The sequence below is a fragment of the Protopterus annectens genome, chromosome 16.part0 (assembly GCF_019279795.1).
Source record: "Protopterus annectens isolate FY-2018-M chromosome 16.part0, PAN1.0, whole genome shotgun sequence".
Classification (NCBI taxonomy): Eukaryota; Metazoa; Chordata; order Ceratodontiformes; family Protopteridae; genus Protopterus; species Protopterus annectens.
In genome coordinates, this window is record NC_056750.1 from 4,750,104 (window position 1) to 4,777,048 (window position 26,945).

Genomic DNA, 26,945 nt, shown 5'->3' on the forward strand with positions numbered 1-26,945 from the left:
GGAAGGTTTCAGTGAAGTGTTTATTGAAGGATTCAGCAGTACTGCTGGAGAAGGGGGTATGGATGGCTGGGGGGCATCAACCTTCCCTGGGTGGAGGATAGTGTTAATAGTGGACCAGAATTGCTTAGGGTTGTAGTTTGTAGAGTTTAGGGTGGATTTATAGTAGAGGGATTTGTCTAATTTTATTTGCTTTTTGCCTTTATTGCGCAGTTCAAGGAATGATTGCCTATCTGAGTTATTTTTTGTTAGTTGCCAGTGCTCCCAGGCCTTATCTCCGGATTTCATTGGGGTTCTGGTGGTCTTTTGTAACCATGGGGCACGCCTGGATCTGTCTTTGACATTTCTTACAGGAGCATGGGTGTTTAGGATGGAGAGGAAGGTACTGTTGAAGTGGACAGCCTCATCTAGGTTGAGGTATTTTAGTGGTGACCAGTTAATTTTTTGCAGGGAGGAGATGAAGACGTTGTGGTTGAAGTTGGACTTGTTCTATATTTGCCTGTGGATAATGGGCTTGAGACCGTGTGTGTGGTGCCGAATTAGGAAAGTGGTGGAGTGGTCACTAAGACCGTCAGGTAAGCAGCCTGCTAGGTAAGAGTGAGGGGCTTTGTTGACTAGGATCCAGTCAAGTAAGGTATGATTGTTAGGGTTTTTGTTGATTCAGGTAGGGGATTGGATGAGTTGAGTGAACCCATGGAGATTAAGGTGAATGGTTGGGAGATTGTTATTACAGGATAGACAGTTGATGTTAGTCACAGAGAATGATGTTTTCCCAGGGTAGAGATAGACTAGCCCAGCTCAAGAGATTTTCTAGGGGTGTAATATTTTGCCCTGGTGCTAAATAGCATCCTATGATATTGATTGTTTTGTTTGGGTTTAGCTTGAGATTGGCATAAAGGATTTCTTCATTGTTGCGGTGAGGGGCAGATATGTTCAGGAGTTGAATACTGAGGTGGTGTTTAAATATCAATGCTACACCACCTCCTTTTTTGGACAGTCTGTCTACGCAAAGGATGTATTCAGGTGGAAGTATTTCCTCACTTTTGATGTGAGGTTTGAGCCAGGTTTCAGTTAGGAAGATAATATCTGGGGAATATATGCTTATGCTGGCATGTAGTTCTTGGATTTTATTGCATATGTTTCTGATGTTTAGGGACATAAGTAGGTCTGTTTTTTTTTTTTTTGTTGGCTAGGAGTTGAGTTGTGGGGCTGGTTGCTTGGACTAGGGTGTGTGGTTGGGTTGGATTTGGGAGGACCTGGGTTTGGATGGATGTCTCCAGCGAAGGCTTGTTTATAGAGGGTGTTTAGGATATGTTTTATGTACACAGTAAATTGCTTATGGTATCTTAGGGATATTTTATTTTTGTGTGTTAGGTGTTTGGTAATGGAGTGTGTGTATTGGGAGGATGTTTTTGGTGGCAGGGGTTGTGTAGTTATAGTGTACATTTTTGAGGGAGGGTGTTGAGAGAGTACCATGGAAGTTGTTGGAGCATGTCACTGTGGACCCTACGCAGACCATCTCAAAAAACTCCAGCTTTACTCCATCACATATTGCCTACTCAGAGGTGATCTCTGCCTAACATATAAAGCTATGTCAAACCCAGAGCTGTTGGGCATGCTCCACTTAAAGAAGTCCCAATCCCTCTGAGCTACACGCTCTAGGGACCTAAACATTGTCACCACAATAAACAGAACATGCCGGAAGGATAGATTCCTGTCCCAGAGACTTCCCATACTCTGGAATAAACTACCTGTCTATATCAAACAAAGCTCCTCATCAGCACTCTTCATGAAAAATCTTGATGATTGGATGGGAAATAGGAAATTCATCCCGGGTATCACTTCTGTGGCATTGCTCGATAGGGGCACAGGAAAATTATTTTCTTTGGTGGCAAAAGCCAGGGTACCTTTTTGGCTGGGCTTGTATAGGCCCTAGGGCCGATAGCCTAGTACCTACCTATGATCAGAAATACATAACGAAATTAATCGTATATAGGTCCATGATGTGCTTGTTTGGACCAATAATTGGACACTGTGTGACAATACATGCATGCAGTTACATCCTGTACATAGTTAAATGTATAATTTCTTGATGTCAAGGCATCTTCAGGCAGACGTACGGATGCTCTTACACCTAGTCAAAGTCATAATGACACAGTAAGGAATAGTATTAGGTACAGGAATTCTATGCCAATTAAAAACTCACTGACCCAGATAAATTAGTAACCAACTTTAGGACTGAAAGATTGCACCTGGATGAGATAGCTTTACTTATGAGGTGTGTCATATAGAAGGCTTTGCATACAATGCAGGCACCATGGTGGTCACAAGTCTGGATGCTATAGACTGGGTTGCCTGAATCACTCATGGCTGATTGCGTGCTTAGGATGTTGTTGTTCTTGTGATAATTTGTGGGGGCAGCTCTCTCCCGAAAGGGAATGATTACATCTTTGTTTGTGTTCAGTTTCACGCCACAACTCTGGCACCAGTCATTGGTCTGACTGAGTGCCTCTAGGAGGATGTGCACATCAGTAGTGAAACTGATGACAGCACCCATCTTGCAGTCATCTGCAGAGTTGGTCAACCATAGCCCACTGGTTTTGGACTGCAGCCAGGAAAAGCATATCCAAATAACTGTAGCTGGACAGTAAATCGGTCATCACTTATGACCCTTAATACGTTAGGGTGAGATTCATACATGATAACTTTTGTATTACAGTGACGTGTAAGGTGGATGTAATGATTTGGGGCGATTGATGGAGGAAGCAGAAGAGCACAGCTTCATTTGGTTGCATGTTAGACATCTCTGAGATGACAAGTACAATCCTCGGGTGAGGTGGGTAGACTATGAATTCAGCAACTGTAAATATGGTAGAGTCATCAGCATATTATATTAGAGGGGCTGTAGGACAGGTTAGGTAGAGGTTGTTAGTAAAAGTGTTGAAGTAAATGGTTACAAAGGTTGAAGACATACAGAATATGGCTATGGACTCGAAGGCAATAGTTAGCTACAGAGAGAGCCATTTCAATGTCTGAAATCTGTTGCAGAGGTGGCTTGCTAGCCATCAGGTAGTATAGTTGCAGAGATTCTGGTTGCCTTCTTTGGCCAGAGGCAGGTTGTGGGAGGAAATGTAAGAGACTTTATATAGATGTGATGGAACTGACCTGCTATAAGGTTATTCTTGTCCTGAGAAGAAGAAATACTATTTATTAGGGAATGTAGAACTGTGTCTGTACTGCGGTTAGCGAGTCATCCATGTTGGCTCGCGGTGAGCAGATTATCTTAGGGAAGGAGAGCAAGGAGCTGCTTATGAATACATTTTTCCAGGATCTCCAATAGGGGAGACAGGATAGCAGTAGGCCTGAATTTGGAGAGGTGAGTTGGAACTACGTCCTTGAAGAATGGGAAGAACATGTAATGTCATGTATATAGCAGGGGCTACATTGCCCTGCATGGCTCTGTTGATTAGTGCGTGCATTGGAGATGCAGTAGTTTTTGATGCGATTGTAATGGTTCCTATTGCTAATGAGAATGGGTACACGTTAGTTGTATTTATTACTTATTTCTTAGTAGGTATCCATGGGTATAGCAAGTCTTTAGATATGTAGTTGTATTTTACTTGTGATTACAACAGTTGGTAGACTTCTCACCATAGCTGATATATATCGGTTGTCTGTTGGTGTACAGGTTATAGCAGGGTGTAGACATTTGTGTGTCATTTTCCATTCATTATCTGTTCACAGCTCAGCCTGACTCGCTCTCTGTGTGTCCTTCACAGATGGACAGAAAGATGACAAAGAATTCTATCCCATCTGTGTATTTTTGTGAAGTCATGTGGTATGTAGTGGCAGTTTGGGCACATGTGACGTGCTGTGAAGATGTGGAAGATGACCAGGTGTTAGACTCTCTGCCGGCTGAAACCCATACAGCTAAAGCTACAGCAGTAGTGATCATTCACAAATTTAAAAGTTTGGGCAGTGAAAGTTATCAAATGTGTGCCATGGAGGATGTATTTCTTGCCTTTGAGAGAGGAGTGATGATCTTTTCCCTAGATATAAGGGAGACGGGGACAGGTACTGGGGATGTCCTGAAGTACATATGGGTGGGGGGGACAGCGGGTTAAAGTTTTCGCTGCATCTGTCAGTCAGCACATTTGCTGTATATACGTCATTTGTGTATGTGGTGTCCATGAACACCCATTCTGACCAGATCTGGGGGCTTCCTTTGAGGCTGCCGTCATATGTGAAGAAGGCCTTATGATTTTCTGTAGTAGATGTGGCGAATTTGGAATCGCAGTTTGCAGTGCAGGATTTGACTAGTGCTCTGATTTGCTGGTTCAGGCTACAGAGACATTGCTTACAAATGGGGATCTGCTCATTCTGGGTCTTGGACAGCTATTTTTTTACTTTTTTTTTTACATTTTATGTATTTCAGATGTTCACCAGACAGGCTTACTCTTTCCTGCAGTGGATGAATTTGTCCTGTCGGATATTCCGGAATGTGTGCATCAGTATAAATGGTGGTATGGTGCTTAGGTGTAGTTATGGAAATTGCTGTCAGTTCCTACAGAGGGGGAGGGGGTGGGGCTGTGAGTGTGTAATAAGCTTTAGACAAGTTGTTAGGTGTGATCCTAGCTAGAGGGGGGTTGTGGGAGATGGTAACTTCGAAAGTGACTGCTTTGTGGTCGGCTCTTACCAGGCAAGATGATACTATAGGGATGCTGCAATGGTTACATATGTTGGTTAGTACCAAGTCCAAGATATCATCCTTTTGGGGGTATCGAATAGTTGTTCCAAGGCATTTACATTGACAAAATCAAGGAATCATTGGGCAGTTATGTTCTAGCATGCATGAGTAGTTCTTCCACTGTATGTTTGGGAACTTGGAGTCACATAAGATAAGGGTAAAGGATTGAATCTTAATAGATTCTAACCGGTCCAAATAGGTGGATTGGGTGAATTGAGTCAGATTTGGGGGCTGGTAGATAGCTATGATTTGAATCGGGGTCTTGTCAATGGTTACTTGCACCTGAAGTGTCTCCTGTGCCTACTACAGTTTGAGCAGCCTTTGACTTTAATGCACACACTTTGGGGTGTGAATATATGACAGGATGAATAACCAGGTAAGGCTGGGATGCGGTCTGCTGCTTTGAATGACTGCACAGATGTCATCATTTTATAGGGTTAGAAATGCTTGCAATGAGTGCTATTTCTTGTCTGGAATACCAGCATTTAGTAGCATGACCTCTAAATTCTGTTTTGTTGACATTTCTTTGTTGCTAGTTTAACCTCAGGAATTTTCCTAAAAAAGGGCAATACGTCTGCAGGCTGTTAGGAGAGCTATTCAGGACAAGCTACTGTAGTGTATTGTGATGTCCGCTAAGTAAGTTGTTGCATCTTTCGGCTTTTCCTGGTTATGGGTCGCCAGAGCAGAACTCCGGTCCGCTAATGATTGGCAGTAGATTTTTACGTGCCGAGTTGCTAGCTCTGACGCACAACCTTCAACGAAGATACGCCCATTCACACATATCTCCACACAGAAGACACTCTAGCTGAGAATCGAACAGGACAACGTCTTACTGTGAGGCAACAACACTACCACAGCACCATGTTCGCTAAGTAAGTACAATCTGTAAATAATAATCAATTTGGCGAAAAAATCACATCAGGCAGCACTGCTGTATGTGCCATCTAGTATCTGAGCAGTACCAAGTATGAAAGTATAATGGAGTTGAGAAGTCTGTGAAGTGTATAGGCATGAAGGTAATGGATGGAACATGGATTTACTGTACAAAGCAATCACTTAGACCTTGCTTAAATTAAGAAACAATATCATAAATTGTAACAGCATTTATGAAAAAGATATTTATTTTATTTAATTATTTTATGTAATTATTTATTTTAAGTTACATTTGCTAACAGGGAAAGTCTGACTGGGCCAGGTCCATTTTCAGTGGATGCCCAGGGAGAAAAGCTCCACAATAAAACATATAGTAAGTAGTTAAGACAATGTGAAAATACAAAAGGTGAACAAGACAATGAAATTAGTTACAAGAGGTTTTAAAGATGATCTATATTTACTGTAACACGAGTGGAACTGAACATGACTGAAGATCAGTTGCAAACAGTTAAAACATATTACATTTAATCTACATTAGGACAAAAATGAATTCGGTGGACTAAATGAAAGGCTACACTACCTTCCACAAAGTATGTCGATGGCTGTGTAAAATCTAACATGCCTTTTTGGACAGAGATGAAATATAGAACGATCAAAGCATGGCATGTGAGAAATGAGGATAAATATACAGCCAGATAAAAGTTATTGTTACTTCTTTGGTCAGTGTATTCTGTAAGCATTAGTAATTGTGGTTAATACATAGTGTAATGCAGGAGTAATCAAAGATATCTTTTGTTAGATGTAAAGATGATAACAGGCCTTGTGATAAGCGAGGGGTAGGGCAATGGTGACAGAGTGCAGTCAGCTGCACAGGTAGCCAGCTTCAGAACAGATTGTTATGGAATTTTTTTTTCAATGAATGCAGCCCCTCACAGCTTAGTGATGCAGGAATCCATTTAGCTCCAAACAGTGTCATTGACAGTGTGAATGAGTCCTACCTTGTGCATAAAGTAGCTCCCCTTCCCAACTGTCATTACCATAAATACAATAGCTGCTGCTATTCCAGTGTATGTAAGTAGGTGACACGGGGGAAGAGAAAAGTACATGATCACTGCTAAACCTACCAGAAGGGTGCCGGCACCAGTGCAGGCAGTTATTTCCCTATGGATGGGTGAATCATCTCGCCTTTCATCACTATACATAGCATTTACCTTCAGTTAGACTGCATTCGTAAATCACTACAATCTACAAGACCTACTTGATGTTAATAGGTGTCCTTGTGTATAGCAGGGCTTGTAATTTTGGCTGGAATTGTTGGGGTTGCGGATATAAATAGTTTTTAATCATGGCTAAATCTTCATATAAAGATTTTAATACTTGTAGCCCGAAGTTAGGTACTACATCTGGGCCTGGGGTTTTCAATGATGATCTTTTCTAAACTTGGTTTCAATCTCTCGCTGTGACTTCATCCCATTTCATATCCTGTAGATTTAAACTTCTTCTCTCCTTTACTTTTTCAATCCATTCTGCATCTTTGTGATGTCCCACAGGATCTTCATGGATATTTCTTGAAAATGTGTGTATTTCTGTTTGTGGCTGGTGTTTCATTTGGTCTAATGAGGGAATAGTAGGGTGATGCACAATGACCTCTGTCTTCCTGGATGCAAAAGCCTTAGTAATGAGATGCACCACATAGGACTTTTTGACCACAGTGGCAATGTGCGGGTCCAAAGAGGTCAACCTGTGTTCCACAATCTCTTATAATGCTTTCTGTGTTCAGTGGACTACCATCGATGTGGCAATTCATGGGGACTGGGTTCTTCCCAAAGGGTATGACGCATTTTTTGGCACTGAGCTTAAGGCCATGGTTCTGACACCAGTCGTTGGTGTCAGTGAGGCCTTTCCATAGGATGTCAACATCAGTTGGGGAGTTAATAATAGCTCCCAACTTGCAATCATCTGCATACTTTGTCACCCAGAGTCCTTTTGTGTAGGCCTGGACTTCTGAGAAGTATATACCGAGTAGCCGAGGACCCAGGGCCGATCCCTGTCGGCAAGGGAGCCTGCAGGATTTTTTGCAGGGGGGCACAAATCCAGAACCCCACCCACACAGCTCCCCCCACCCACGTAGCCACATCCATGCAGCCATTCCAGTGTCCAATTACTTGGCTATTTCTCTCCATTTGCCATAGACACTGTTCAAATCTCTGTGTGCATACTGTTTTCTGCTTTACTTCTACAATGAATACAGATATTTGGATTTAATTTACAACTTTTATTTCAAATGTTATAGCACAAACACAGATAGACATTTACTAAACCTAAACAAAGCAATAGTCTTACAATGAAAACAGACTTAGCATTAAAACTTCTCTACCTTTGAAACCCACATTCACTGAAACAACCTTGAAACCCACATTCAAAGAAAATGCATCTGGCCAGTGGCAGGGTAAGTTTACCTTTGGGCTGTTTTCAAATCATAGGCTCCTTGCACACATTTTTAGAACCATGCAAAAGTTCTTTGATTCACCTTCCTGAATAGTTGAATTATATCCCTTGTATAATACAGCTCCACTTGTTAGTGTGTTTTAAATTTGTAGTTCTAAACATTTTTCCTTTAAGCAATAAAACAAATCATATGAACCAATAATGACAAACTGCCCCATTCAGAACATTTCAACCATAAAGGGCCACTCAAACTTCTGTCATGCAATCCACCAATATCAATCAATATGCAGAATCTCTGCAGAAGTAAGTCATCTGAATAATTCCACATTAAAGAGATCTGAAACCAATGAATAGGTTGTTGCTAGAAAACAACTTTATATTTCAGTGTTTCCTTTACAAATTCAGTGCCTGTTGCCCTTGAAGAATAAATTGCCTATGTTACAGTAAAAGAAATGGTAAGCTGGTATATTGAAATAGGGAATGGGGTGGCAAGCTGAAAAACAGGTTCATAGTTACTAGGCATCTCATCCAAAGGAGGACATACTCAGGACTGCAGCACCCACCCCCTTCAAATACAAGTCTACATGCCGTAGTAGAACCTACATCTCTCTGCATCAAGATGCAAGGTTTCTACCTGCTGTGCTACTAACACTGCTTTAAAACTCTATACCACAACAAGTGTTACCATTTGCTAAACAAAACAGTTACACATTTTAAACAGACTTAGCGTGAGCAGCAGTAAACTTCTCTTCCCTTGCTCACATTTCCTTGAAAACGCAGTTGAAAATAAATTCTACCTGCTAATTCTGCATTTCACTCTCTCTCACACACACACATCGACCTCTTAGTGCAAGAAATCTGGACAAAGCCTAAAATAAATACGGACAGATTATAAATATTGCTCTCATGAACTTAGAAAATTGCTAGAATAACAGGATTTGTGTTAAAGGGCAACCGCGCCCTCAGACTCAAAAAACATATTAATTTAATCATGGTTTGATGTTTCCTACATTTTAATAGCACTCTGAGACTATTTTGAGCTTTTTAGATATTTTTAGATGCAATTTCTGACTCTGACCACATGGGGTCTGGCATATTGAAAAAATTCAGACTGTTTGCTCTGCCTCTAAGTATCCCAGAATGCATTATTTGTCTCCAAAAAATTGCATCTGATCTGCCACGTTTTGCCTTAAGCTGCTGTCACTTCATTGACTTAACAGGCATTCACTGCAGTCTTAAAACCCCCCACTTTTGGTTAAAATGTTATCCTTTTTCAATGACCACTTAAAACACAAGCAGTGCAAATGCTACAGAACAGAACTGAAAGGTGCATTTTCTAGCTCTTTCATCTTAGAAATGCTAAATTGCTTTCTTTTGTGAAGGCTGAAATCTAGCTCTTCAAGGAATCTCCCCTCCCATTTCACACCTACCTTCCCTAGCTGTCAAAGAGCCAAGGGTAATTTGACCCATTATCTGCATGTGATTGACAGCTCGTCACAGCAGGTGACCAGAGTAATGTACTGTTTGCTTGTCAGCCTTTTCCTCCTTACAGAGGGAGACTTTTTTTGTTGCACTACTCCTGTCAAATTTAAAACCAAGCTACATAGCACTGGCAATAATCCCTGCTTTGCAAAGCAGTCTGCCACTTATTTTCCCTTCCTGTTTAAATAGCTAACAAATGATGCACTATAAACTTGAAATATTTTAGACTTGCATGACAGCACCCACATGCTTTTTTGAGTCAATATTTAAAAGAAATTATGGTAGTGCATACACACATGCAGACACACACACTGCTTTACTTCTACAATGATTTAGATTTTATTTTTACATTTTATAGCAGTGTACTAACCAAGCAGAGAAATCTGGTTCAAAAGCAAGGATAAATTGATCCTGAAATACCTATGAACCTCAGCACAAGAAATTAGGACAAAGCCATACATAGAAGTGGGACAAAGGCACAAACGGAAAAGCGCAGTCCGGGTCTGAACTGTCTGCAAACAGCTACAGTTAACTTTGAGTATGTGTCTACCTGTTTGAGTCAATATTCATTTTCCCCTGGAGAGCACTCTGCTTTGGCTTGTAAGCAGCCCCCCCCCCCCACACACACACACACACACATTCCACTTTCTCTTATTCCCTTCTGTTAGCAAATAGTATCCGCCATAACTCATCAATACTGTGTGTTTGTAAATTTAAACTATGACCACAGTAGCCTACTGATACAAGGTTATCCTGTTTTTCCACCTGAGAAATTAAGAAATGACTTTGTTTCAGAGCAGTCCTTGGTCAATTGTGATTGTTTCTTAACACATACTTGCCTTTGCTTTGTGATTGTTTCCAGCCCCCTCATACGAGCAACTAACAGGGTCTCTACCCGCTTTGCTCCCCACCCTGCCCCCCTATTCTCTCCCGCCCCAGTTGGTCCCACCTTTATTGGACTCAAAACCCCTCCCATCTTTCCAATAGCCAACCACAGCGCTAACCCAACACTACCTCCTCCATCTTCCCACTACTATCACACCTCCTCAACTAACATGTACCAGCATATCTTACCTATGCTCACTGCATGCACTCTCCTTGCATATCTTACATCCTACTAAAGCTCCATCATTCCCCCACTCAACCACTACCACTGAACTACTACTCACACCACCACTTATGTCTCACCCACACTCAACCCCCCTCCCACCAGCTCAAGAACCATCCCTATGCACCCCCACATATTCTACCAACTATATTACTCAAACATAAAGCAGCCCTACAACTTAACATAGTAACCCTCCCACCATACCTAGTACCCACACAGCACAATCATAAAGTTTCCCTTATAAACAAACACATTCAAAAACTGAGAAAACTAATAATCTCATGCATATCAAAACTAGCCCTAAGTGGAGACATCCACCTCAACCAATTACCGCCCCGTAGCTATTCTCTCTCCACTCTCCAAAATACTAGAGAGACGCATACACTCTCAGGTCTCAGACTACCTCCTTACTAACAACCTCCTTTCCAGTACTCAGCATGGTTTCCGACCAAACCATAGCACCACCACTGCCTTACTCTCCTTTACTAACACTATCCTTCAGCATAAAAACAATGGCTCTCTCTCCTCTGCTACTTTCCTAGACCTATCTAAAGCAATTGACATGGTCCCACACAAACAACTTATCTCTGTCCTCAATAACCTATCCTTCTCACAATCAGTTACCAACTGGTTTCAGATTTACCTGTCTGACTGCCAACAATCCGTTGTATGGCAGAATGACATCTCCCCAACTACCTGTCTCCATAGGGGTTCCCCAAGGATCCATCCTTGAACCCCTACTCTTCTCTGTTTACACCAATAATCTAGCCTCTGCCACCAAACATGGCACACTCATACAATATGCAGATGACTCAACCATCATCTGCTTAGCCCAGTCCCTACCGAAACTGCAAAAAGTCACACAGAAATCCTTTTCCTCTGTTGAAACATGGTTATCCGATGCCCAATTAATACTCAACCCAAACAAAACTAAACTACTCATCTTCCAACCCACCAAACATACTCAAAACAACTCTCACTTTAACATCACAGCAAAAGACAACACCACTATATACCCAACTGAACACACCAAATTGCTAGGAGTGGAAACAGAAAATAAACTAATATTTGACATTCACATATCCATGACCATAAAAAAAGTCCACAAAAAACTAGGAGCGTTATACAGAAAAGAGCAATTTCTCACCAAAGCAGCAAAAATTTCAATAGCAAATTCCCACCTTATCTCCACCCTACTTTATGCCTCTCCAATATATACCAACCTAAGGAAATGCGGTCTAAACAAGCTAGAGACCTGCTACAACAAAAATCGCCAAATTCGCCACAGGGGCATCCTGCCGTAGTCACCACTGTCTCTCACTTGCTGAACTGGGCTGGCTTGAACTCCCTCACCTGCTTCAGTGGTATCAACTCTCACTCGCCCACAAACTAGTAAACCATCCACTAAATGTCCCATCCCTCCAGAATCTACTCCAACCCTATCGCACCACCAGACCAATAAGATCCAGCAACAAAAATCACTTGCAGATCACTAAAGCCAATAACTCAGCTGGTGTTGCACTATTCTCTTGCGCCATAGCCAAATTATGGAACTCACTCCCACCCACAATTGCCTCTGTACCATCATGCACCCACTTCAAAACTTTACTTAAAAGCGCAACTAAAAACATGCTGGCTATGCCCTTGCAACTCCCAGTCTAGTATCATTCACCCCATCCAACCACTACCTTTCTTTCCACTCCACTAACTAACCTTGATTATAGCAAGCTCAGATGCTCATAAGCCTAGTACTTATTATACATCAGGAACTTCTCATTGTACCATTTGTTAATGTCTGTTATGTACTTCACAGATAAAGATTCTATTTGTCTACTGATGTACTATGTTCTTCATCTGTAAATATGTTGTAAGTAATTGCTATGTTAAATTGTTAATCACTATAATCCAATGTAACTACTGTCTATTTTACTGTGGAGCTTTTCTCCCCGGGCCTACGCTGAAAATAGACCTACGTCCAGTCTGACACTCCCGGTCAACAAATATAAATAAATAAAATAAATAAATAAATAAACAGAAGTAGGATTATTGATCCTACTAAATTAGGAAAGATTATGAAATAGTAGGTCTTGCATTAGTATGAATTTTCAAAAGGGTATGAAATCTGAAACTTAAATGTCTGTCATTGATTTCATTCTTCAGTCTCTAATGATTTGGCAGCAAATGTCCCAAAAAAAAAAAAAATTGATTCAAAAAGATAATAGCCACACAATACAGCTGGTAACCTGTCAAAGAAGGGGCTCCTTTTAATATTAGTACTGCTAACTTGAGCATCTGACAAAATAAAAAAAAACATGCATTTATGAAATGAAAGTTATCCCTAACTGGATTATTACAGTTAATGGTAAACCCTCCATGTTTTTTTTCCAAAATAGCAATTTCTGGGGAGGGATTATTAGGGGAAGAGCAATATTTAGAGCCAAATTAAGGGACAGTTGAGAGGTTGGGATATGCCTAATTCTAAAAAAGCAATTTATTTGCATGTACCTAGCAACCTGTTAATGCAGAAAATCTGGACAAGGCAAAATATATGTGGGGGGACATCAAAACAGTACAAAAAATTGATCTTGTATAAACTGAGAGTGCTGGTCGAATAACAGGTCTTGCTTTAGCATGCATTTTAATGAAGGTTATGAAGGCTGAAATTTAGTGACTTTATTCCGAAAGAGTTTGACTGAAAACCACAAAAATTGAGACTAACAATCCAAAAATAAGAAGCCTTGCTTGCAGTCACACACACTCTTGCCCCCTTGCTTGCAGTCACACACTCTTGCCCCCTTGCTTGCAGTCACACACGCACGCACACTATTGCCCCCTTGCTTGCAGTCACACACACACGCACACTATTGCCCCCTTGCTTGCAGTCACACACACACACACTTGCCCCCTTGCGGACACACACACACACACTTCGACCTTGCTTGCAGTCAGAATTTGGACATTGCAACAGCACTGAAACAGACATTCAAAGATAACACATGTAGCCAGTGGCAGAAGTTTCACTTTCGGTTAGTGATATTTTAAAATTCTGAAACCCTTTGCACATGAGGAATGCACATGTTGTTGAATACACCTTCCTGATTGTATATAATTATATTCCTTGTACAGTGCAGTCCAGTTTTAGTGGGTGTTTTATATTTACTGTTTTAAACATTTTTCCTGAAAACAGTGCAACAAAATGCATGCACCAATAATGACAATACTGCCCAATTCTGAATATTTCCATCACAAGTGTAGTCAAACTTCTAACAGTCCACCAGTATCAGTACATACGCACAATTTCTGAAGCAGTAAACGTCCTGTAAATAATTCCACATTAAAGCGATCTGTAACTAATGAAGCGGTTGCTGCTAAAAAATTAGATAAGTCATGTCATCAACAAATAATGTCATAGTTGCCCTTTTTGAATAATTTACTTATCTTACACAAGAACAATAAGCTGGTAATACTGCAGTAGGGAATGGATGACAATCTTCTTCACCAGAAAGGAGTGCATCATCCACCCCATTTGCAATGCAGTACAGTTTCACAAATGCATCTATGTGAGTAGAAACCATAGCCTTCTGCATCAAAAGCAAACAACCTGTTGTGATATTAGCAAAGCAAGCAGACATAAGCAGCACTAATAATTGTTGCAGCCCTGCATCTCTCAGCTCCCTGTAAAATCTACTCAGTCAGTTGTATCTATGAACTTCACAGCACAAGAAATCTTGAAAGAGGCAAAATTTCACCCTTGCTTGTAGTCACACACACACACACACACACTTGGCCCTTGCTTGCAGTCACACACACACTTGGCCCTTGCTTGCAGTCTCACACACATTTGCCCTCTTGTTTGCAGTCTCACACACTTGCCCCCTTGCTTGCAGTCTCACACACTTGCCCCCTTGCTTGCAGTCTCACACACACACTTGCCACCTTGCTTGTAGTCTCACACACACACTTGCCCCATTGCTTGTAGTCTCACACACACACTTGCCCCCTTGCTTGCAGTCTCACACATTTGCCCCCTTGCTTGCAGTCTCACACATTTGCCCCCATGCTTTCAGTCTCACACACACACTTGCCCCCTTGCTTTCAGTCTCACACACACACTTGCCCCCTTGCTTTCAGTCTCACACACACACTTGCCCCCTTGCTTTCAGTCTCACACACACACACACAATTGCCCCCTTGCTTGCGGTCAAACACACACAATTGCCCCCTTGCTTGTGGTCAAACACACACACAATTGCCCCCTTGCTTGCGGTCAAACACACACAATTGCCCCCTTGCTTTTAGGTCACACACACACACACACACACACACACACACACACACACACACACACACACACACACACACACTTGCCACTTGCTTGCATTCACACACACACACACACACACACACACACACACACACACACACACACACACTTGCCCCTTGCTGTATCCTATGGACATTAGAAGGCCTCCAGCTGAGGGCACTACATATGTTACCTGTATTTTTTAGCAAGTTCCTCCTCCTATTTTATTTCTTCTCACTCAGAGCCCCTACCATGATAGTGCTATCCCTGGCCACAAAAACAAAATGGTTGCAAGGCATGTACTTCACTACCAGAAAACTGAGATCAGAAAAGCTTACCAGCCTTAGAGATTTTATCAGACTTTGCTTCTCAGTGGCTTTTGTGCTATACTCACTCACAAAATGTTATATTAACAGGCAGAATATCACTTTGCAGACTAAAGAAATAGTATTTTGTCTACCAAACTTTATCACAAAGTCAAAAAAAATATATGCCATGCTGATTCCATTATTTCAATAGGAATTGGCAGCAACTCTCACTCAAGGCATGCTGCTTAGCAGCTTTACAATGACTAAGCTGCTGTGCTTGTACAAGCAGCAAAATTCCTCATTTCCTTTCCCATCTATCTTCTATTTCTCTCTTATTTTCCTTACGTTTTTCATTAATTTAAAAACAAAACAACACGCAGGCTCAAAGAATATGATAGCAACCGTGACATTAATCTTACAAGAACCTGCGCTCTATGTGTAACGGAGCATTGTGAAGTGTCTGAGGCTACTTCTAAACTATGGACACATAGTGATGGACAAAATGTTGAACCTCTATATTGCCTACATCACTGTATATTTACCTGCTATAATAATCTTACATGGGAACCCAGAAATGCACTTAGCCTAGTTGCATGAAACAAGTATAGCTGCAGAAACCACCCCTGGACTACTACCACTCTCTTGCTGACTATTCATAAGTATGTTTACAGGCTGCAGAATTACTCAATAAATAGGTTTTATGCCTAATGGCTCCAGTGTCCACATTAAAATAATTTCGTTACCCAGCTAACGGAAAAAAAAAGGTATTATTCAGCTGTGGCAAAGTTTCAAGCAGGTAGCAGGTTTGATGGCACACACACTAAAATGGAGCAAGCAGAGTAGCATAACAAATAAAACGGAGCAAGCCCAGCAGCATAACCAATAAAACGGATTACTAATATTAAAAAAAAAAATAAAAAACATGACAAGACCGAAACGCGAAGCTCAACAACAGAAACAAACAGCCGAAAACATTACAAAACATCTGCAGCATGCAATCGCGAAGCACGAGGCATCAACTAAAGAAAACCAAATATAGCTACAAATACAGCATAGTTTTTAAAAAACACCAGCAAGCAACTAAAAACACTAGACAGTAATACAATTACTACAAGGCAGCAATACACTTACTTCAGAAGGAAACCCAAAGGCAGCAAGCACAGAAACACAGGCCGACTCAAGAATACAAAGACGCCAGCATTAAACATACCCGGGGAAATATAAACCCTGGATCAAAATGAAAATAAGTAGGCTAAGCTAAAAATGCAGCTGCGAAAGGGAAGCATGTGGCACCCTTACAAACAGAAAAAGATTAACTCCACTAATGTGTAATTAAAAACTTGGGAGGACACAATATCAGGGCTAGGGAGGCATAGAAACAGGGACAGATTACATTTAGGATACACTATTAAGAAGTAATAAGTAATAAGACTTACCTTACTTATGAAGTAGCAAAACGCTGGTGAAGAAGAAGTGCTTCACATGAATAGAGTCGACCAGATTTGCTAACACAGAAAAGGAGTTCCACACAGCACCTAGTCCATTTATTAGGTTAACAGTGGGCTGGGAAAGGCAGTGTTGACATCACAATGTGGGAGGATCACAGGGATTCTGCACAGCATGCAAATAAGGCAGTGTTTACGTCACTTTGGGGGAGGAAACCTCCCAGGATCTTCAGCAAGAGCTACGGCAGATGTGACATCATTATTTAAGAGATGACTAGACAGTTTCCATCTTGGTTTTAAAACTGAAAGTCAAACAGTACGGAAAAGTATGAAGCCTAAGCAGTAAAAGAGAATAGTGGATTTTTTTTTAAAGCTGCGGTTATGTTTTTTTGAGGCTGTATCACATAACAGGATTTTAGGGAGACATCAGGTAGAGATATTTGATTTGATATCCCGTTGTTTTCCTTTAAGATACTTCACAAGACTGGATGAAGGATCTAAAAAATGGGTGGCATGAATCTGTGTAAAATAAAACTGTATCTGACGAGCAAAAGAGAAATATGACTGGAAAGGAAGCAAAGACAAAGGAAGAATTGGTTACTCTTAGATGATTTATAGGTAATCGAGCACATGACATGTGACAAAGCAGATGGGTTACTGATATGCACAGTAATAGGTGACGCCAATAGAAAAGAAGAATATATTGCTCCTTGCTGTTGACAGCATTTGAGCACTATCTAAAACAAGGATGTATTGTCCTTCACCATTGACATCTTGTGTGCATCACTTAAGGCAAAAGCACACTGTTCCTTGTTGTAGACAGTTTGTTAGCACCACCTAAAGTACTGTCTGCATTTTTGTAAATCTCATTTCTGTAAAGGCATAGAATATAAGTAATGCAATTGTGACTGGTATTTACAAGACACCATATAAAAAAGTATTGCAAGATCTTAATACATATAGTTTTGAAGAAAGTCAGTGGGGGTATAATAGAAGCATTTAAGTATCTCAAAAGATTGTACAAATTTCAAATGGGAATAAGAATACAGAATTTGAAGACCTAAAGGGTAGGATTCAATGGAGACAGGAACATTTTTTTCATTAAACATAGGGTTGATTGAAACAACCTTCCTGAGGATGTAATATTGTTATAGACAGTGGCAAAATTCAGAAATGCATGACATTAGACTCCCAGAACATGATTGTAGGGATAGGCAATAGAAGAACAATAAGGTATTAAATAGGCTCTACTACAGTGTATCCAGGTGACCTCTGAATGTGTGTGTGACACTAAGTGCCCAGTCTGCTCTGAACTCCATGTTCCAGATGAAAGCCATGCTGATTACCAAATTTTATCAACGCATTAGGTTGTTTCAGAGTTGCTTAAGTTCTATCCTTCCTAGTATCTTTTCAGAAGGACACAGGATGGTAATGAATCTAAAAGTATGCATATTTTGTAGAGTTTGTTTTATGCAAAAATGCTGAGCATTTACTTCCATTGTTTGGGTACTACTTTCAACATGAAACTTTAATTAACAACTCTTTTAATAGGTTTTGTTACTGTCTCAGAAAACAGGTTTAGAAACTTAGGAGGGAGATCAACAATGCAGAAAAAACCCTCTGGGTTTATTTCTTTGTAAAGCATGGCTTGTTTACATTTTGATAAGTTTTAAGAGAAAACTATTAGAAATAATGGTTTATACAAAACTGCATTTTGTGCCACTGAGACTATGAAGTTACTGAGAAAATGCATGCTTGAAGTCATAGATAAATGCAGCTGCATTTTGCATGAGTTGCTTGTAGGTATTTGTGTGTTTATTAATACTTTTGATTAGTTCTGATTCTTTGGGTTTAGAACTGGTGGTTGATTGAAGAATGATAAAATGCTGGTGATCTTGCCACCTGTGGAAATATATTTATTTCTAAGTGCACAAAAGGAGTAGCTTTCAGCTTCTTTGTTGTAGAATGACAGACAAAGCCAAAATAAGAAGCGACAAAGACTCACTATCAGGAACATTTTTTTTAATATTACTCTAATTCCCTTGGAAAGTGAAAATAACAGTTTTGCACCAGCATGTAGTTTCTGAAGAATAAGAAGTAGGAAACTCTTAATGTCTGGCATTATTTATTTATTGTAATCCTTGACGATTTACTAGGAAATATAACATTTTATGAGGGACAGGGCAAAAAATAAGGGGCAAAATCAGAGATGTTCTTCAATATGGGGACACACGAGAGCTATGACTGAAGGTCTTGTGAATCACATTTAAATTATTAACCTCTTTGAGCTCTTGAATGTCTCATCTCTAGCAGCCTACATACATCTTTACATTCCAGACCACTTTCTGAAAAATGAAGTTAAAAACACAAAATAAACTAAGGCAAACATCTTGCAAAAAGTAAATGCAATTAAAAAGTTACAGACAGCAGTGTTAGTAGCAAAAAGTCTTCTTTACATTGATAGTAGTGAGTGTAGCCACAGCCTTTACATCAGTACTGTACTATATTATAATGCACCTAAACCGAGATTTGTATTGTTTTTTTTTTCTAAAATTTTACAAACAACTTTTCCTGTGCTGGAAAATTTTACAATCTAGACATATGCAGAGTCAGAACACTCTTGTTTAGTCAAACATGAGGTTTCCCATGACAGCATGAAATTCCTTTTTGAGTTCACATTTTTGGAGTTATTTACAGAAATCTTAAAATTAATGCTATAGATATCACTGAATATCTGTTAACAGTGTACATATAAAATATCAGATGCAGTTTTCTTCAACATTATCTGAGGTTTCAGCTATGTAATGCAATAGTTTGTAAGTTTCTTGGTTTTGGAAATATTAATGTATGCATGGTAATATTATATCTCTTCACAATTGCTATCAATCGCCTAGCATTATTGCTAGCACAGTGTGTTATACATGTACAGTGAAATGTATTTTCTGTGTTTCATAGGTAGGTACTAAGCTATCGGCCCAAGGGCTTACTTAAGCCTAGCCAGCAAGGTTCCATGGCTTACGCCACCCAAGAAAGTTATTTTCCTGTGCCACTGTCGAGCAGAGACACAGAAGTGATCCCCGGGATGTATTTCCTATTTCCCATCCACTCATCAAGATTTTTCTTGAAGAGTGCTAATAAAGAACTTTGCTTGACATAGATGGGTAGCTTGTTCCAGAGTATAGGAAGTCTCTGGTACAGGAATCTATCCCTCCAGCATGTCCTGTTTATTGTGGTGACAAGGTTTAGGTCCCTCAAGCATGTAGATCGGAGGGATTGGCATTTCTTTAGGTGTAGCATGTCCAACAGCTCTGGGTTTGACATAGCTTTATATGTTAGGCAGAGATCACCTAGGCGATATGCTAAGGAGTAAAGCTGGAGTTTTTTGAGGCGGTCAGTGTAGGGCATTTGTTTGAAGCCAGTAATCCTCTTTGTGAGGTACTTATGTGGCCTTTCCAGCTGCTGCAGATGTCTTGTGAGGTACATTCCAAAAGGGGCGTTGTACTCTATAATGGGTCTAATGAGTGACGAGTAGAGGGGAACAATGACCTCTTTTCCTGGATGAGAACCCTTTTATGATGAGGTGTGCCACGTAGAAGGACTTCCTGACTACTGTGGTGATGTGACTATCAAAGGATCATCACAATATTTCACACCATGACCCTCAATAACATGTAGCCCTCTAATATATGAAAGTATAAATGTAAATATGAATAATAAGTAATAATCAGTGACAAGTCAGAGCAACATGTTTGTGGAAGAGATCATGGCACTCAGAAAAACAGCTGGCTTTAATTTAGCATGGGGCTGATGAAATAAAAGTGGGAGTTAAGACAAGGGAAGGACAGCTGCAAGTGAGACACTAACTAGTTTTTGTTTCCTTCTGTCAGCATAATTGCATTTCTGTGTGAAACAGATTGTTACTAAAGTAACAATGGTGTTACTGCCAAATGCAAGATACGTACAACGATACCACACCATAAAAAGTTTAATTGATAAAGCTTTCGGGTCTACACCCTTCATCAGTATAACACTACAACAATATTATTACATTTAAATAGGAGAAATCATCAAATCACATGCCTCAGCCCATCCCACTAATCAACCGCACAAGAAAACTTAAAAGAACAGCACTATAAATACAACTTATGTAGTATAAAACATTAAAAACAAGATATGAATAACATACTATCATAGTAATGGTCTAACAGACTCTGTACATCTATGTATAATATAATAATATACACACATATGCATAATTTACTCGTATCTAAAATATGCAATAAAAATTGCAGTATAAATGCAATAAAATGCAATAAAGATATAATGAAAATATAAAAAAATATATATAGAAACAAAATATCACTAATAGAATATACTTATCTAAATATGCATACATAATTAACGAAAGAATACATACAAAAGTATAGCCATAGAATTTATAGCCTTTCTCTTTGTTTTTTAACTAATACTGGTTTCAGACTAACAGCATTATTTAAACCAGGGGAGGCATCTGCCTGAAGTCTAATAATCCATTCTAACTCTTTCAGTTCTAGGGAATTATTAATGTCTCCCTTCCTTAGACTAATATTTACTACAGCTAATACTCTAAATTTAAATAAATGATTTTCGCCTTTTTCTATGATGTGTTTGCTTAAAGCATTCGTTAATACTCTCCTCCTGATTTTTGATTTATGTTCTATTTTTCTCTCTCTAAGCTTTCTAATAGTTTTACCCACATAAAATGAAGAGCACGATACACATGTAGCCAAGTATACCACCCTTTCTTCATTACAAGTTAACGTGGTCATTCTAATAATTTCTCCATTAGTAGGATGTTCAAAAAAATTTTCACCTTCAAATAAATCATTACAGCAAGAGCAGTTGTAACATTTCCTTATTCCCAACAATTTAGTAGTCCTAGGCTTAGTATGGAAATCTTTATAGCATAATTTCTGTTTTAAAGTTTCAGCACTTCTATATGCAAAACTAGGTTTATCACCTACTATGGATCTTATTTCAGGCATGGCTAGTAGAATCAGCCAGTTCTTCTCTATTATAGCACTTACACTACATGTATTTAAATTATAGGTGGTCAGATATCTAGTTAACTTTATATCCTTACATGAGTTGTCTCTCCCCATTGTTATACCTCCTGACAATATTGGTTTAAATTCGTCTGTCTCTCATTTTTACTTCACACAATGCTTTGTTAATAAGTTGCTTTGAGTAACCACCTTTCAAATTCTTTCGCCATACTTTCAGTTTGTTCATTAAAATTAAGTTCATCAGTATTTAACTTACTTAGTCTAATAAATTGTGCTTTAAGAACTCCTCTAAATATATGCGGTGCATGCATGCTATCCTAACTTATGTATCTCAGTGAGTCAACGTCTTTTCTATAGACTTTAGATTCCAATTTCTTATTACTCTTAAATAGTGTTACATCTAGAAAACTAATATCACAAGATGCTGTCATTTTAAACCTTAGAAAGTCAGTTGACTCATTCATGTACTGCAAATAGTTTTCCAACTCTGAATGGGAACCTTTCCACAATAAAAAACAGTCGTCTACAAACCTTTTATAGAAGACGACTTTTTCATTCAGGTAATTGACTTTATTTAGTATTACCTCCTTCTCCCATTCAAAGTTTTCTTGTGCGGTTGATTAGTGGGATGGGCTGAAGCATGTGATTTGATGATTTCTCCTATTTAAATGTAATAATATTGTTGTAGTGTTATACTGATGAAGGGTGTAGACCCAAAAGCTGTATCAATTAAACTTTTTATGGTGTGGTATTGTTGTATGAAACTGATTGTTGCCTGTAACTGAGAGAGAACATAAAAATACCATAGTGAAATTCTGCACTAAAGAATTGAAGGGCTAGAAGGAAAATGCTGCACCTGCTTTACACAAACATATATGTATGGGGATTAAAGACTGATATACAAAGATATATCATAAATACACACCCACATTCAATTATTAACCAATGATCAATGCAGTCTATAAGTCCAATAACCTGGAACAGAATATCCAGGACATTGCAGCAAAGTTTATGTCAGCAGTATGCAGAAGCCACACCCCTAATCAATTAAAGCGATGCAATGCAATACTTATTAACTAATTATACACACAATGAAACAATTATACGTGGGTACACAAAAAAACAACAAACTTCTTCCAAAGCAGAGGAATTTAATGGTTACCAATAAAGTCCTCTGCTTTAGAAGAAGTTTGTTGTTTTTTTTTGCGATTCCTAGTTTGTTTTATCGGTTGGTGTGAGTTGTACGTGGGTGCCTAAATGCTATGCAATGAGCGACAGAGAAATCAATAAATGGAAACTCAAGGGAAGTTTCAAAACAGAACTAATGATGAGCACAAAGAAGTATAACACTTTTGGGTTAAACACTTGCCTGCAGATTGTGACTATGGCTCTCCCACAGAATTCCACATCTTACAGATCCCCTAACACCAATTTTTATAGCCTGCATAAATCTGCAATCCATGGATGCCATCTGCTGCAAGTAAACTACACAAATCCTGCCCAGGATGAAAGAAAAGGAAACTTTTACTTGCGGTTACACACACACACACACACACACACACACACACACACACACACACACACACACACACACACACACACAAACAGAACGTCATCTTGTATTTAAAATTTCGCTTGCGGGCGGAAAGGAATACCAGACTATTTGTGCGACAATGCATGATGTCACAGGTGTGTGCAACTGGAACGTTCTTAAAGAACGCCCATATAAACAAAAACAGTATATATTTTTTTAAATTAAAAAGCTAATGTGACAGACTCTCAGCAAGCAAGTCAAAATCCAGGGGGGTGCAAGTGCACCCCCTTGCACCTGCCTGCGGGGCTTCACTCATGACTGGTCGGCAGTCGGAGTTGGAGGTTGCTACTTTCACACTGTGTCTTCTATCTGTGAGCCAATTTGCAAACAACCAAGCGATATAGGGGTTCACGCATAGTTTGATGAGTTTATCAATAATTGCCGAGTGAGTAATGATATCAAAGGCCTTGGCCAGATGGAGATAGGCTGTATGCACTGCCTCACCTTCATCTACAGCCTTGGTGATAGACTTAAAGAAGTAAACCAGGTTGAGCAGGCATGATCTCCGTTCCATAAAGCCAAATCACGTGGGGTCTACAGTTTGGAGATATCAAAAATATTTGTTAATCAGGTCCATGACAATGCATTCCATAGCTTTACAAATCAGACTCATCAGGCTAAGGGGGGGTGATAACTACCAGGGTGTGTATTTGTTCCCTCTTTCTGGAGTGTGATGACTGTAGCAGTGCACCATTCGGTAGGGACAAAGCCTGAGGTGAGGCTGTGACTGAACAGGGCACACAGATGTGGTGCCAGTTCACTTTGTAGTTTATGTAGAACACAGCCAGGGATGTATGTTTTTTCTTTTTCCTTTTTTCTTTTTTCATACAACGTAGAGTAAGCATTTTTATAGGTTTTATGTTTGAACACATATCCATTTTTGAGTCAGTTTAAGCAACATATTTTAATTTAATAATTTTTTAGTTAATTTAGTAATATACATATTTTTGCGGTCTTTTGTATAACTGCAATTGTTTATTTCAGAGTCTACCATTAATTAATTATTATTGTAGTGCATCTTAACTGTAAGTTATATATATTTGTATTTCTTTAAATTTTAATTGTTTAATTAAGTATTAATTGTTGAAATTTGGCGCCTTTTTAGCATATAAAAGTACGTGGATTTTGTTTTATCTTTGTTCTGAAGAAGGCTAACTAGTGTAAGCCGAAAAGCGCTTTGACACACTTGGTAATAAAGGTTCGGTTTCAGGTTGGACGTGGTTTTGATTCCTGGTGTTACTAGTTTGTTTTTGTGGATTTTACTTTTTTCGTAGTTTTATGGCGCTCCACCCGTCTCCACCTGTCTCTCCGAACCTTTTGGGACACCAGTTAAGTGAAACAACTGATTCCATTAGTTCAACGGCTAAAGCCCATTTACCAGCTACTGAAAACATGAATTTTGGACTCCTTTTGGAGAAAATCGATGCACTATGTAAACGACTTGATCAGGTAGACTCCAATCAGAAACTCTTTAAAGACTTTGTCCGCTAAAGCTACTAACTCGATTATGACACATTTAGACTGTGTTAATTCTGCTACTGACCAGTCTAAAATCGAGGTTGCAGCACTGTAAACAACTCTGCGACTATTTCCTATGATGACAGCACACTGCCACCAGGTCAAGGGTCACCAGCTACTATACCACAAGCTAGCAGAAGGATTTACCTATACAAACACACTTGAACGGTGTTTCTCAGTCTCTTGTTTTATCAGTTAATAATACGCCTAACATTACTTCAGGGCAACGTATCTTTTCTACGACAATTAACAACTCGCCAAAGCTTTCCCTATTCATAAAGGACTCTTTTGTTTTTGGGAGAAACTCGGTCGAACAAGCCTGCCTTAACACTAACAATGGAGATCAAATACAGGACAAAAACGTTGCACCAGATATTGTAAGTAACTTAAAAACCCTTGATAACCATTTGTTGAAACTAGAAAAGACACAACTTGAGATTGCTTACTTCAAGGAGTGTCTAAATGTTAATATAATACCTAAGGGACTTCGCAGAATGCAATATCCTACGGGGCTTGTGAATCAGTCCCCTTTTCACAAAGATCTTGTACAGCTGTATGAACGACAGGGTGCAGATTTGCTTAACCTTATGATTAAGCATTATTCCATCTTTGTCAATGAATTGACTGACACTGTACTCGACTTGGATAAACTTGTTACTAGTGACTCTGAGTTTTTTAGATACAAGTATGACTACTCTAGATCTATAACAAGCATCGATAAACACCTGACTAAATTGCAAGCTAACAAGAATAGGAAACTTGAGAGAGACATTAAAGCTTACAAAGAAGGCACTGCTTATCCTATACCTTCTCCTGCTCAGTCTTGGCAACAATTACCAGTTAGGAATGTTGTTCACAATGCTTGTGCTTTAACTGATTGTGCTAATTGTAAATGTTCATATCCTAATGATATTATTGCTGACAATGTTGAGTTTGACAACAATGATTTTTTGAATGATGAGGCAGAATTTCCAACTCTTAGAAGAAGCAAAAGGCTCCGGAATAGTTAAAAAAATAACTATAATCCTAATTCAAGGTTTACCAACAGTAATAATGCCACTTCTTCTAATAGAATCCCAAACCAAGAATACAATGGTGCAAGACCTAAACAACAAAGACCAGCACATAATTTCAATACAAGGTCTAAAAATTTTCAATAGAGGAGGAAACCGGAGTTACTGAATTTTCAATTCAGGCCGAGTCCCCCTCCATTGATACACATGAATCCAAGATGGTTAGCCATTCTAATGGTGATACTAATGTTGTTTTGGACAACCTAGAGAACACTTTGGCTTTACAAAAACCTGAAATTATGTTTAACAAAAGTAAAGATTTTAAAGTTTACAACTTTTCTTCTTGCCCACTATCATCAGATTTAGTTGAACTACTATCTAAAGGGCAAACATATGTTCCCTACATGAAACTTGATATTACGTCTGCCATCCTGGATCTTAAAATGTATACTAGAAAATTAAATTTTCAATATTTATTTGGTGGTATTAAGAACATGGGACCCCCACACACTTTCCACATACCTAGTACATATAACCCACCACTACATCCCACTATACAAATGTTTGAGAGTGTTTGTGAATTAGACTTCAGATCTCTCGCTAATAAGAGAACGAAAAGAATTACTGACACTGAAGAAATTGATCTAATTAAATTTGTCCATTCACAAAAAATCAGACTATGTAAGCCAGATAAAGGAGGTGGAATTGTAGTGTTTGACATCGATGATTATAACTGTAGGATGAGAGCTATGCTTAACGACTCCTACGCACAGAGTTCTAGGTCTGAGGTGAATAAAGCCTATAACTTAGTGAAAACATGTATTAATGATTTATTTATTGAAGGGCACATTGACCAGGAATTATTAAATTACTTGTCCACTTCCTTTCCTATCTACCCGAGTTTCTTTGGGATTCCTAAGATTCATAAAGATCTATATAACCCGCCTATGAGACCGTTGGTAGATGGAAGGGGATCACCATTATATGTTTGTGCTAAAGTTATTGACCTTATTTTACAAAAAATAGTAATAAATGAAAAACAGGTTTGCAAAGACTCTTGGTCT